We start from the raw sequence: 14,283 nt of genomic DNA on the forward strand, positions 1-14,283 counted from the left end.
ACATATCCTCCGTTAAAAGATGACTGCCCATTGAGGATTTCATGATGTAACACAAATCTGTTTGCCCAAATACTGCCTTTTGATTAAGAATAGATCTATGTAGAGAGCTTGAATGTCAATATACAAGTCTCTGAAGAAGGCTTGTAAGTCAGTGCCCAGCTGCCATGCAAATATACACACACTCTAAAGCATTTCCTGCAAAAAAAATTATGATTGCCTTTAAACTGGAGAACAGTCTAGACTCATTAGGTGTGGCAGTTTAAAGAGCAAAGTTTGCTCTGTAGTCCACTTAGGCCACATCATGTGTTGCAAGACTGCAAAGCATGCTACCATTGACCACAGTAAGAAGGGGACCTCAGTGTTATCATCAGGACTCCTTTAAGTGATTCTGATTCAGCAGAATTAGGAAGGAGAGGCCTTTTTCAACAGAAGAAATACCATGTCCAGGTAAACCTTATTTATTGCACAAGAATACTACCAGCTCAGATTAATTACTCACCTGAATCAGTTATGAAGAAACAGGGAAATTTCCAAGGAAGGAGAAGGCACTGATTGCATTTCACTCTCTAAGCAAAACTCCTCCAAGTCAGTTGTGACTAAGGCACTGATTCAGTAAAGCAAATAATTCTTTAGTCTGTATTTTAAGATCAGGTAGGTGATTTTGTTCAGTTAGATGACTAAATGGTTTGACTGACTGTAAGTATGGCAAATATAACATCCTCTCAAATACCTTTTGTCTCACAGAACTAAAACTGATTTAAATTGCCCAGAGTGAAACCAGTCCTATTTGCTGTTCGACACCAGCTATACTGTTGGCCAGAGGTAGCTGCATCTCACAAGCTGACAGAGATTCTCACTTCATCTGAAATGCCACATGCCATTATTTTGGAGAAACTCAGAGAACTAACTTCGGCACCTTCATTTTTTCCCCACTTATCTCCCTCCTACTCTGACCTGCTTCTCGAGCTCCAAAAAAGCATTGATTTTTATTTTATTGGTAACAACAGAACTGGAACAAATGGCTCCTGGCAAAACACGTTTTCTGTTACAGCTGAAAAACTATGGGACTGATGTCCTTGAAATGCACACTGTGACTAATGCCCAGCTTGCAAGGACCCAGGAGGACACATTTATTGCACTTGTCAGAATGGAGCTGAGCAGCCAGAAATGAAAAGACAAGATGATAGGTAAAAATGAATGCCTCTGCTTGCTGCTTACAGGGAGCCAGTACATACCATAAATACAGAGAGAAGTGAGACATGCTCACTTAAGTCAAAGCAAATCTGGATCTGATTGCTAGAGTTCAGGATCATAAATGATTTTGAATACACATGGAATATGCACCATTACTTCTAGATATAAGACTTAGATCTTTCTTCAGAAGGGGCTTTGAGAAAATGGTCCAGGCTAGGAACTGGGTGTGGGCTTATTTTCATCTCAGTACAATTCATGTTTGCACACCAGTTTGTTCCCAGATAATGATTGCATTTAATGGGCAGCCAGAGCTCAGAACTTAGCTTTATCTCCTTTGCTGAGCATTTGGTTTATCACAGCTGCCCTGAAACCACTTCTGAAAGGGGACCAATTGCCATAGAGACTATGCAGTAATTAAGCTCATGAGAGAGCTGCCTGCACAGCCAAGCAAAATAATAGATGAAGGCAGCAACAGACCAGTTCCTGAGAAGCTGTATTACAGCTCCCCTTTGGCTCCTCCTATTCCCATTAGAGAAAGCAACAGGAGAAACTCACAAATATGTGGGGAATCTGAATTCTGGCATTTTTGTTTTTTTGTTTCTGATATGACTTTATCAGTCTAAACCAAGCAGGAAGAAGGAACAATAACGACACTAAATAAAAACAGATTTAAAAAAATCACAATTGAAGGTGAATATAAAACAACACAACTCCCCACAATGAGATCTATGAACTCATAGAGTAGCCTTGTGAGGCAATAGGCAGAAGTGGCATCTTTTGGGTCATTTAGAAGAAAACTTCACAACAAAATGTAAGAGCAATGCCCCTACTAGCTTGAAGACAAAAACACAGTGATGACCTGTTAGAGGTTTTCTAGCCTTGCTGTCTCTGATGTACACAGCTGCAACTCTCTGAACATAAATTCACGTGTTTTTAGATTAGGTGGATGAAAATACATCTTTTTTTTGGTAATGCTTTGGAACCTGACTGTATATATTAGAGAAGAAAGAATTAAGAGTACTGGTTTTTCCCCACACTTGAAAATTTCCAGAACTGCTTTGATCATATGTGAGAATTGATTTAGGGGATGCAAATGAAGGCCTTGGCAATCTGAAGAAGAAAATCTTCTCCCCTGACATTTCTGAACGTTCGGAGAATTCTCAACAAGCCATTGAAGTATAGGTTCATCAGAGAGACAAAAAGAAATTTCAATAGGCAAAGAAGTACATAAACCCCACTAGCTTCCATACAAAAATCCAGCAGCATTAGCAATCTCTCTACCTTGCTTAATCCTTTCTTTCTTCTCCTGTTTAGACTTAACTTTCTATTGCAAAATAAGCATCTAGAAACATGAAAGCAATGAAGGAAAGATGCAAGTCTTTCCTCACACAGACAGAGAGACTGAACATTCTGCAATACCATTATAATATTTTACGACTCATTAGCACTTTCCAGCCTCGGATCTCCAAGCATTTTACAAGCGTTAATTAATGCACTCTCACAATACTTCTGTGAAGTAGAAAGGCAGGTGTCTAGATACTGTCATGACAGGTGCATTGCAACTGAATAAGACAGAATTTCTAGGCTTTTCATTTGCATATTTAGGAAAGCAGGGCAGAAAGAGAGGAGCTAAAATTAAGAAGTGCTGCAATACCTTGAAATACCTTCAATTAAGGAACACTGGAATACCTTGAGATACCTTGAACTGGCTTTCAAGCACTTAGCTAAAAAGCAATACTTAGGGACCTCAATACAATTTTGGCTTTATTATTGTAAAGTCTTTGCATCTAACACCACAATGGCTATTTTAAGCTGTGTTATATAAATAGAAGTGGAGTCTGAATGAAACTGGACCTGATTCTTCAAAATTTATTTCCTTACTTGCAGGGCTATTGAGGTCTCCTAAGTCCCTAAAACCACTGTGGCCTCTGAAAAGCATTAAATCAATTATTTTTAAAGCTAAGTAAGACACCACTAAAGACTAAGAGGGAGAGAGTACAGAAAGTGAAACAATTATCAGGAATAAATTATTTTATTAATCATCCTCTAACTCAATAAAACAAGAATTGTAGCCAGGTGCTGTGGAGGAGCCTTTCTGCAATGTGTGTATCCAAAACAAGGACTCTGGTGGTTCTAGGTTGTTTTTTTCCTGTACTGTACTGACTTGTTTTGAAGAGCAGCATAGTGGGCCATGGCCACAGTAACTCCCTTTAACTCCCTAATGTATACAGAAAACTGAACTACTCATTTATACCACAGGCAAGGAGGGGATAAAAAGAGGAAGGAATTATTGGGTTTCTTTCCAGTTCTATCACAGATGCTCCTTCGGGTTGGTGACTAGACCCTACTCTACCTATTTCCTCTTTTGACAACATAATACAGTAACATACCATGTATCAAAGGATGGATGGATCAACCAATTCAAATATTTGTACCAGGTTCTGCTGACAATGGTCATATTCCTCAGCTTACAGATTTTTTTTTTTTTACTCTTTAGGATCATGGTATTCAGTGAACATCTGGTCATACAACGAGGCTTTCCTCTTGTCTCTGCTTGCCTTCCTGCAAGGAAAAAGAGCCATGTGCATGAGTATTCCCCTCCCTAAGAGCCATATGGGAATGTAAAAGCATTCTCTGAATTCATTACCCTGCCCCACAATATGATTCTGTCTTTGTATGGGCATGAAAATGGATGTTAATTTATTCCTTATTGCTAATTTGAAAAGGAGCACAAACACAACAGTTCCATTGCAAAGACTTCTACCAAGGGTGTAGTTTAAGTCCAATTATGTGCTATTAGTACATTTGCTCTTTGTTCCTGTGGCATATTAATTACATGTCTGATATTCTGATAATTAACACAATCACACTCTTGATTTTCCCCTTTCGTTAGACAATATTCTTGCATTTGATTTAGATAAGTGATTTTCTATAGGTAAAAGGAGCCAAATTATTGCATATGAATAAAATCAAGCAATGGGTTTTTAAGTGAGCTTATACACAGAAATTCCATCAGTGTTCTTCAGCAAAAATAAAAGCAGATGCTCTCCTGTTGGGCTGAATTGTATCTCAGAGGCTTCTAAAAGAGAACTAAATTACCAGCCTCCAGTTGTGTATCCAGCATCATAATCACTGACTGAAGCAGCAGGGCCAGCAGGACTACACAAGTACTGCCACACATAGCTCTTCCAGCAATGTCATCACTGCTGTTCAAAGGCTCACTGCTACCAAGATCTTCAATCTCCCACTGACATCCATGAAACTCAGTGTCATCTGGCAAAGAAAAAAAAAAGTTACATGGGGTCAACCAAGATGTTTTGCAATTGCAAAGATCATCCACAAGTGAACACTTCCCTATCTATTCCAAGGAAATATTAAAAGGGGCTAAATAAACCAAGATCTTTTATTACTGTAAGACAGTAACTTGGGTAGATTTGACTAATTATGTAGGTAGAGATGTACTCCACTTACACCTGGAAGATTTGGGGGTTTTCATCCAGAACCTTGCTTCTCTGAAAACCAGCTGCTGTTTCTCTAGAGCATATCTGAATCTCCACTAGGTCTCATGCTGATATGGCTGAAAAAGCCCCACTGTAGAAGAAGAAATACCCAGGAGTTTCCTTCCATAAGTGGTGGTTTGGGAAAAGAGAAACAAAAATAAAGGAGCAAAATATTAAAGGTAGAAACTTAATAGAAGGTTTTTCAGCATCTGTCCCACATATCTCTCATAGTTCATATCTCCAGCAGGTCTGTCTGCAATGCAATTGTGTGTGCAGCAAGAGGGGTCGGCAGCCAGCAACATCAACGCCACTTGTTCCCTTCCAGAGACAGCAGTGGACATTTGTCACTTACTGCTGTCTGGTACAAGTTTTACCAGTAAAGAAACCTGAAGCTTGTTTATGATGGCAAACTGCCTTTAACTGTTTCTGCCTCCACTGCTGGAGCTCTCCCCTGCCCAATTAGACTGCACTGCCTTCTTCCCTTGGGGAAGAAGAGAAATAAAACCTCAGAAGGCAAATACTAGTTTGCTCTGCCTCTCCTGAAAACACCATCTGGAATATGGTGTATTTTGAATGGTTGACTAGTAGACCAAAATTATCTAAGGGCCCTCTGAAGACAGTTGTTTAAACTATTTACTGTAGAGTCCAAGACCCCACAACAACCCCCCAAAACTGATCTTAGATCCCAGTTGTACGGACCCTATTCAAAGTGCAGAGCTCTTGTCCCAACAATTTGCACAGGTAAGAATTTGAGACAGGACAGGGCTGCTGTGTTGTGTTCCTGAGGACACCACTGACATTCCACCCCCGGACAAGCCTCTTACTCTCTCTATGCTTCATTTATTCTCTCAGTTTAAAGCAATTTGCCTATTCCACAAGGAATCAATATATGTTCAATATCTTTATTGATGATCTGGATCAGGGGATTGAGTCACCCATTAGTAAGTTTGCAGATAATACCAAGTTGGGAGCAGGTGTTGATCTGTTAGAGGGTAGAAGGGCTCTCCAAAGGGACCCTGACAGGCTGGACAGATGGGCAGAGTCCAACATGATGGCATTCAACAAGTCCGAGTGCTGGGTACTGCACTTTGGCTACAACAACCCCATGCAGAGCTACAGGCTGGGGTCGAGTGGCTGGAGAGCAGCCAGGCAGAAAGGGACCTGGGGGTACTGGTTTACAGTAGGCTGAACATGAGCCAGCAGTGTGCCAATGGCATCCTGGCCTGCATCAGGCATAGTGTGGCCAGCAGGAGCAGGGAAGTCATTCTGCCCCTGTACTCAGCTCTGGTTAGGCCACACTTTGAGTACTGTGTCCAGTTCTGGGCTCCTCAATTTAAGAAGGATATTGAGACACTTGAATGTGTCCAGAAAAGGGCAACGAGGCTGGGGAGAAATCTTGAACACAAGCCCTATGAGGAGAGGGTGAGGGAGCTGGGACTGTTTAGCCTGGAGAAGAGGAGGCTCAGGGGAGACCTCATTACTCTCTACAACTACCTGAAAAGGAGGTTGTAGCCAGGTGGGGGTTTGGTCTCTTCTCCCAGGCAACCAGCAACAGAACAAGAAGGGACAGTCTCAAGCTGTGCCGGGAGAAGTTTAGGCTCCAGGTGAGGAGAAAGTTCTTCACAGAAAGAGTAATTGGCCACAGAATGTGCTGCCCAGGGAGGTGGTGGAGTCACCATCCCTAGAGGTGTTCAAAAAAGGATTGGACATGGCACTTGAAGCCATGGTTTAGTTAGTCATGAGGTGCTGGGTGATAGGTTGGACTTGATGATCTCTGAGGTATTTTCCAACCTTGTTAATTCTATAAGGTAGTAAGACTTCATTAAGTGTCTGTAAAGTACTTGAAGATCCTCAGATAAAAGCCTCCTTAGAAATTAAGAGCATTACTACTTTCATTAAAAAGGCAGCTTTTATAAATTCCCTGCTATGACCATGTATAACATAAATAGCCCGGCCCAATTTCCAAACAATCTTGGGAAGCACAGAGTCTGATGCTATTTTAAGTACCCAATGCATTAAGAAATATTCAGGAGGAAGAACATGTTATCATAGTTCCTACCTGGCTATTGACTTTCAGCCAATGTCTACTTTTACCCGTATTTCATTGTGAATAAAGAGTACAACCTCCTAACACAACAGCCTAGAAGAAAGCCATCATGGTTAAGTTTTTTTTTTCCCTGGTCTTTATGGACTCATTAAACTGTAGTAAAAAAAAAAAAAAATTACAAAGATACAGAGTGCAAAGCTGCTTTTGTCTTTCCTGCCTAAACACAGCTAGGATTTTTTTAATCTTTTTTTCTGGAAATGTGTAGAAACTTCTTGGAGCCATTGCTCGTCTCAATTAAATGCTTAGTCTCAAACTTGTGCTTGATAGTAGGTTTTTATCTGTGTGGAGAACTGGGAACACCCGCCAGAAAGCCTGATTATTCAGTATTTGATTCTTTCTTAGGTACTAGTCCTTGTAACCAGTCTAGGAACCTGAAGTTATACTGCTGTGCCACCATGCTCACGTGAGAGAAAACCTGCATCTCCTCTTTCCTTTGGGTGCTCTTGGCAGACCAAATCTAGTAATAACAAAGCAAGCAGCCACACCACCAGCACAGGACAGACAATCAGCACTGGTCTCCCCATTGTCAACACACATTCTATTGACAATCTCATGAGAGACACTGGGAGAAAGGCCAGCATAGGAACTAGTTATGAAAGACACTGGAAAAGAGGCTGTTAGGGTTAATTGTAGACTGTTCATAGGTAAATGAAATAAACCTACCCTGCAGAAACTGAAAGGCTCAGAAAACAGATGGCTCAAAAGACAGAGGGGCAGAATTAATTTTTTTCTTCTCCTCATGGTGCCCAGATTTCCTCCAGAGCTTAGCCTTTTACAAAGACTTTTAAACATTTGCCTATCTATGGATTTCAATAATGGCCTTAAAACCCCAAATAAATAAAGGTCACTACATTCATTAACTGTCAATACAGAAAGAATTGAGTAAAGGCTTTTTATTTCCCGTGCAATTCTATTTAACAGATTTATACCAAGACCCTGCTGTGCAATACACGTAAAAAGAATCATGTTAGTGTCTTTCTGAAGCTGGCTTGCCCGGTCAGAGCTTCAGGCAGAAGAACTGATATAATGCCAGAAGAACCTAGGTTTAAATTCCCAACCCACTAGAAGCAGTTTTGAATTCTCACAAGCTTATCTCTTATTGTTTAACCTTCTGTAACATACAGGTATCAGAGTAAGGTTAGTTCACATGTCACCCATCTTGCGTGGGCTTTAACTACTGGAGTCCTATTGGTTGTGACTGGACTTTAAAAACAGCCGTCCACAATTTTCTTCACAAGCCTGCACGAGGCTCCCTGGTCAAACCACCCACCTCTTCCCTGAATTGTGCAAGGTGCTGAATGGATGCCCACTGAGACTGTACAATAGGTGCCAACACTTCAGCCAGAGCCTGAAGAACAAAACCCTCTGTTTGCACAGATCCCAGTTAAATCAGCTGGTAAAAGTGAATTGATTTCCAGCATCTGGGCCACAGATGAGAAGTTTCCCAGATCCCCCTGGATCTTGAATTTTCATCATGCAGTATCATTACATGCAAGTGCCTCCTACTCCTGAGAAAACAGTGAGCTTCACAGTGCTGTAAGTAGGCCCAGTTGTGCTGTCTCCAAAGCTGATGTCAACACTATTATTTAGATGTGGAAAAATAGGATCAATTTTACTGAACAGTTCTTCTGAGACACAGTGCTAGTTGCTCTATTTTCCACATCACAGAGGCTTTTTAAAGACAACAAAAGTGAGCTAAAAACATGCCATTGTTTTTGCTGCAGTTGGCTTCAAGCAAACTGTTGTTCCTCCTCTACTTGTAACAGCTAACATGAAATCCTCTCCACTCCTGGCCTGCTCAAATTCATCTGGCAATAACAGACTGCAGCTTTGATAGACCTTTTGCACAGTCTCAAAGCATTTGTCACATTGACATATGAAAAGCTTCACAAACCTCTGCAAGGCAGGGTCAATACCTTTACCTCACTGCTGAAGAAAATGATGAAGCTCCTGTATTTCAGTCACCAAATGTGCCTGGAACAAGATTTAGAATTGATGCAGGCAGCCCAGTTTCTGAGCCTGTGGTTTAGCTACATAAACCATCTCTGGTGCTTTAAAATTCTTCTTTCAGAGAATCCTCTTTTGCATTTTGGGGTTTGTTCTTTTCTTTGTCTACAACCCTAGTGGGTCCTAGCCCCTTCCTAGCTGTGCCTTGGCACTTGAAGGTACAATCTCATCAGACAAGAGCGCAGTTAAATCCTTTTGTCATTTCACATACTTATTTCTATTTTGACAGATACCAGTTGTGACCTTTCCTTGCAGTAAGCCACTGCACTCCTGGCCTTCACTCTAATTGCAGATTTGCTAATCATGTTTTGATCACCCACCCATCTAATCACTGGCTGCTGCAAGCCAGGGAGCCAGCCCTATTTTCAGGGAAGAAGAGCCTAGCACGCAAACACCACGATTGTGTTCTCCTCCGTATGGAAGGGATCAGAGGATTAAGAGGAACAGTCAGCCCTGATTAATGCTGTGAGTGAGTGAGAGCTCCTTGCCAGCAGCAGGGACCGATTGCCTCCCCATGGGGAGCTCCAAGGTGGGCAGTCTCCCTACAAGGACATGCCCGTCTTCTCTTTTTAAAGCTAGATGATGCTTTCCATTGCTGCTCTGCAAGAGAAAGGAGGTTAAATGCTAACAGCAAACTGTCCTGGGGTGGGAAGGTTGCGTTCAAGAAGTGGAATATTGTTCTGGGAACGTACTGAACATAAACAGAGGTTTGTTTCTATCACTGACTCAGCCACTGACCTCCCACTGGTAGGAAAACAGAATTCTGCTCAGTCGCTTCTGTACGAGCTGAATAGGTGTGATGAGCATCCTTAAAAGGGAGCTAGCAAAGAGCTGTATTGACACAGCAGAAAACAAATAGACACTCAGAGGTGAACCAACACCACCATGGTTTGTACTCAGCATGAAGATAGGATGCATGCCCTCCCCACCCCCAACCAACCTGATATATGTAAGTGAATCTAAGTGAGTTACAATAATTACCCCATCCCCACATGCCCTGCTTTAATGCATCCATTACACTGTTAACTCCATCTTCTCCTCTCCTCAGTGACAGAAGATAAAACATTTCTAGTGAGCTCTTCTGTAAAGCTTATGTGCTCATTTCTGTGGGATCAGCTTCTGATGGACGCAACATGATCTCAAGGACCATACTACTACGCAGACTCAGCAGCCATAAATTTCCATTCCATCTGTACCTTTTAACATTTCAGATTTTCTCTTGTTTTCAGTGAACCTCTTATGTGAAACTTCTTTGATGTAAGGCTTCTTACCTTTTCTCCTTCTGGTCTATCCACTCTTCATGTCTGTCAAAAGTGGACAAGCTGAACAAGTGGAACGACTTCTGCAAAGGAAGCAGGGGGGCTGTAAATCCTATGTTGTGATAGAGTGAAGCAGAGTGCTTTGCACTGTGTCCTAACAGTACACATTCCTCTGTGTTTACCACTGTTTCGATGATACATTGCCCACTGAGTGTAAATAAAAAGCTTAGGAGATGAGACAGTCATATCATCCTGTCTGAGGCTCAGCTTACCCAGGCAGCTTTGTGCAGCATGAGGAAGAGCCTCTGGGAATGACTGGTGTCTGTGCACTGTTACATTAAAACAAAACTCAGGATGGGTCAAGTAGTTATTGACCTGGTCTAAAAAGATGAGTCTGAGCGCTCAGTTCTTGTCAATTTGAACAAGAGGTGTATGGTGACAGCTGAAACTCCAGAGGCTCTGCAATGATTGAGTCCTCAAACTGAGCAAGAGGCACAGAAGGTAGTCCTTCTGCTACAGAGCAAACAGGATAGATGGCACAATGTGTCATCTTCTCCATTTTTTAAAGCCATGATATATGTACAAGATTATATGCATTTCTACAGTCCTAATCCTAAACCCTGAAACAGTCCCATAGCTTTTGACCATTTTCTGAATCAATGTCAATAGTAAGCAGTGAGAGATCTCAAGACAGAAAAGATACCTGAGCAAAGAAGGGGGAAAAAACCCCTTAACTATGTGTAGAGTAACCATTATTGCCAGTGAAAGGCACACAAAGCATCACACACTAGATATACGCAGGAGTACAGCACTAGAACAGCTTTATATCCTTTTCCCTCAAGACTCTCTGCTCCCTTTGCTGCCCAGCTCTCATTCTGCCTGACAGCTCCTTAATCACAGTATCTGTCACATGCATAAAATATTATTTAACCTCCAGCACAGAGGAAAATGCATTTATAACCTACCGGGTTTTCCCCTTTAATCTCTTTCCCTCCTTACTGCTCCCTCTCTCTTTTTAGTAGCTCTAAGCAAGAATAGTGCTAACAACCTTCAAAAAACATTTCTTCAGGTCTAGACAGGAACCAGCTCTGCACTCTTGCCAAGATAGGAGACTGAAGAAACACAACACACACAACCTCTTCTTTCTACCCAGGTGGCAGCACACACTATCCATCAGATCACAAAAGCAGTGTGGCCTCTCCTGCAAAGATGTCAGTGTATGGTGTTTCAGAATTACAGACCAAATCCTGCAGACTGAACATTGCTTAGACCCCTAAGTGATATCCAGATGTCTAACAGTACTTGTGTTTCAGAGGCTTTGCTCTATGGCAACCTGGCACAGCTGAACTTAATGCTCCTTCTGTCTGAGCTGAATTCAAGGTGTCAACTTGAAACTACCATGGTCTGGGATCTTACTAACCCTTAGAAAGCCTTTCCTGTTTGTTTCTGGAGTGTAGTTGATCTAAACACTTGTCAGTTCTTCAAGCCTTCATTTAACTTCCCACAGTACTCCAATCCTCTGGCATCTGACTTTGCTATATTTAGAGAGAAGAAAAAATAACAAAAATTTTAAAAAAATCAACTAAAAATGATCATGTAGCTCCACCAGCCCACTGTCCCACTTAGTTTAGAAGACTGTGACCTCGAGGTCAAGGGCAGACTAAAACAAAAGGCTCTACCCTATGCCCATATGGTGCAAGCAGCTAAGCACGCTCCAGAACCAGCACGCAGCACAGCTCCCTTTAGAGGGAGCCTGTGAAGTCTGGCGCTGCTGGCGAGGCAAATCAAAAGCTTAAGATCCTGTCTAGTTTAATTAACATCTTTCTCCAGGCTCAAAGAAGCTTATGAGAATACAAAAGGGAAGCAGAATCCTCCACCCATGCTTCCACCTACAGAAATGCATCCATTCCTGACCTGCCCCTATCTTCCTCCTCACCTCCCCCAGAGATTCACCAGAACCTAGCTATTAGAAAATAAACCCTGGAGTACAAACTAGTTGTGAACTGTCGTACTTGCATGAGAAAGTTCCATGCCCAGCTGTGATTAGGCATCAGGCACTCACTGCAGGCACTGACTGCAGATATTGATCAGGTGACACACAGTTAATGTCTGTCTGCTCCAAGCACTTGAGATCCATGACAAAAGACTAAAGGAAAAGCTGGGCTTCCTCTGTCCATTCCCATCACGTTCAATGCAATGCATTTCACCCTGTGCCCTCTGATTAGAGGGTCACAAGTAAAGCTCAAAATGGATTACAGTGCATAGTGGCATCACAAGCTTCTATGTCATTCCATGCTTAAGTAATTCCATACATTCTCCTACTTCAGGGGACAAATGTATGTACATAACAAATGACATTCAGAGTCACTCTCTTCTGAAGCCGTTTCCTTCCTCTGAAATCACAGAAACGTCCCATCACACAGTTAAATAACCCAAACCCCAGACCATCAGTGACAGAGACTCCCATAGTCCTGCTCTACATGATAAAGGCAACATGGAGCTCCAGTGCTACATTCCCTTGCTACTGCAGTTGAACACAGGACTCCAGTTTCTCTGATGGAACAGACTAAGCACAGGAAACAAAAGCAACTTTTGAGCTCTTGTGGTACCTTAAATCAAAGCCCCACAGGTAGAACAGTTAGAGAGCAAAGCTTGGGAGCCACATTCTTAGTCTGGTTTACCTCCATATCAAGCCTTGACATATTATTCATGCTCATGTCAAAATTTCTCACATCTGGGAAAAGATACTTCAGAACAATGATTCTTGTTTCTTCCATTAGTTGGAATATTGCAAGCATCAGGAGAGTATTGAGTTATGGCCATCTCTGAAGAGTGAAATTACTTTCACCTCACTGCAAAACAGGAATGTGTTTTATGTGACCGCATGTGGACAGCAAACTCTGCCTGCTTGAATAACTTCATTATGATTTGTGTCTTCCAAAGTTTGGAATTAGCTATACAAAAGCAGTGTGCAGTGCAAGTGAAAAAACAAACCAGTTCAGCCAAGATCACTATTAAATACCTATTAAACCCCCCAAAATCTAGCTAAATGGGTCCCTAATATTGTAAAAGTCTTAACTCAGAACACATATCTTAACTTCAGGATGGAGCTCAACCAACTTAAAAGTCACAGGGTTTAACAGAAGTATTTTGCAACCTTGGAGAAATAAATAGATAAACCACCTGTGCTCCTCAGGGTGGGTAAAGGGCCTTTCTCTCTGCAGGGGTCCAAAGAGCTCAGGTGCTGTAAAGCCCTGAGACGCACAACACGTGGGCAGAGAGCACTTGCCCTACATTGAGTAAGTGTCTTCAGCTGCTCCCAGCCAGGGTACAGACAGAAGGATCATCTTCTGACCCAGGAGGGAGTGCTCTATTGCATCACAAAAGAGCAGCAATAATCCGCTAAGGTGAAAAAAACAAGGAAAAGTAGAGATGCATCAGTCACATCCGGGTTGGAGTTAGCACTGTAATTGTTAAACAAGGACTGGAAGTTTAGTTTATGAGTTTCACAGGCCTCTGGTCACAGATCAGCATTTAGTAGCAAGGAGTTAACCCTGAAAACATCAAGACAGCAAAAATCTTTGTGCACCTATTCCACGCTGATACATGAGGCAGCTTGTAAGCAGGCCAGGTTAGGAAGGTTAAAAAAAGAACAGAAAAAAAACTCTTTTCCAAAATAAACAATCCTCAAAACTGAATGCTTCGGGCTACGAAGGAAACCAGCCAGGTCATTTACAACTTACTGCAGGAATTCTGCTTAGGGCAAACCAGCTGCAAAGAAAATGAAAGCAAAGCTCAGAAGACAGTAAGTGATTTCTATTTCTGTATGGGAACCTGCTACAGTCTGACAGGGAAGAGATCCAAGCTCCTCACTCACCTTCCTAAGTAATAACAATGTTCCTCCCTGTTATACAGCACTTTTAGACTTGTAAAACTGAAAAGCATCAGTCACAAGGAGGTTTAGAGGAAACTATAGTGGAAAGTGTCTGTAGAGACTTGCTGTATTTACACAGCCAGTCTAAGGCAGATCTGAAAGAACCACAGCAATTCAGTGACCTATTTACTGCAGCTCTGGAGAAGCCACAGATACACAGGACACAACAGTTGCAGGATGCAGCACTATAGCAAACTCCTCATGCTCCACCTGAGGCTGCAAAAAAGTCTGCCCAGCAAACATCCTTCAGCACTATAGGGGCTCATGATTAACAGCATCTGA

Source organism: Indicator indicator, chromosome 32, assembly GCF_027791375.1.
Source record: "Indicator indicator isolate 239-I01 chromosome 32, UM_Iind_1.1, whole genome shotgun sequence".
NCBI lineage: Eukaryota > Metazoa > Chordata > Aves > Piciformes > Indicatoridae > Indicator > Indicator indicator.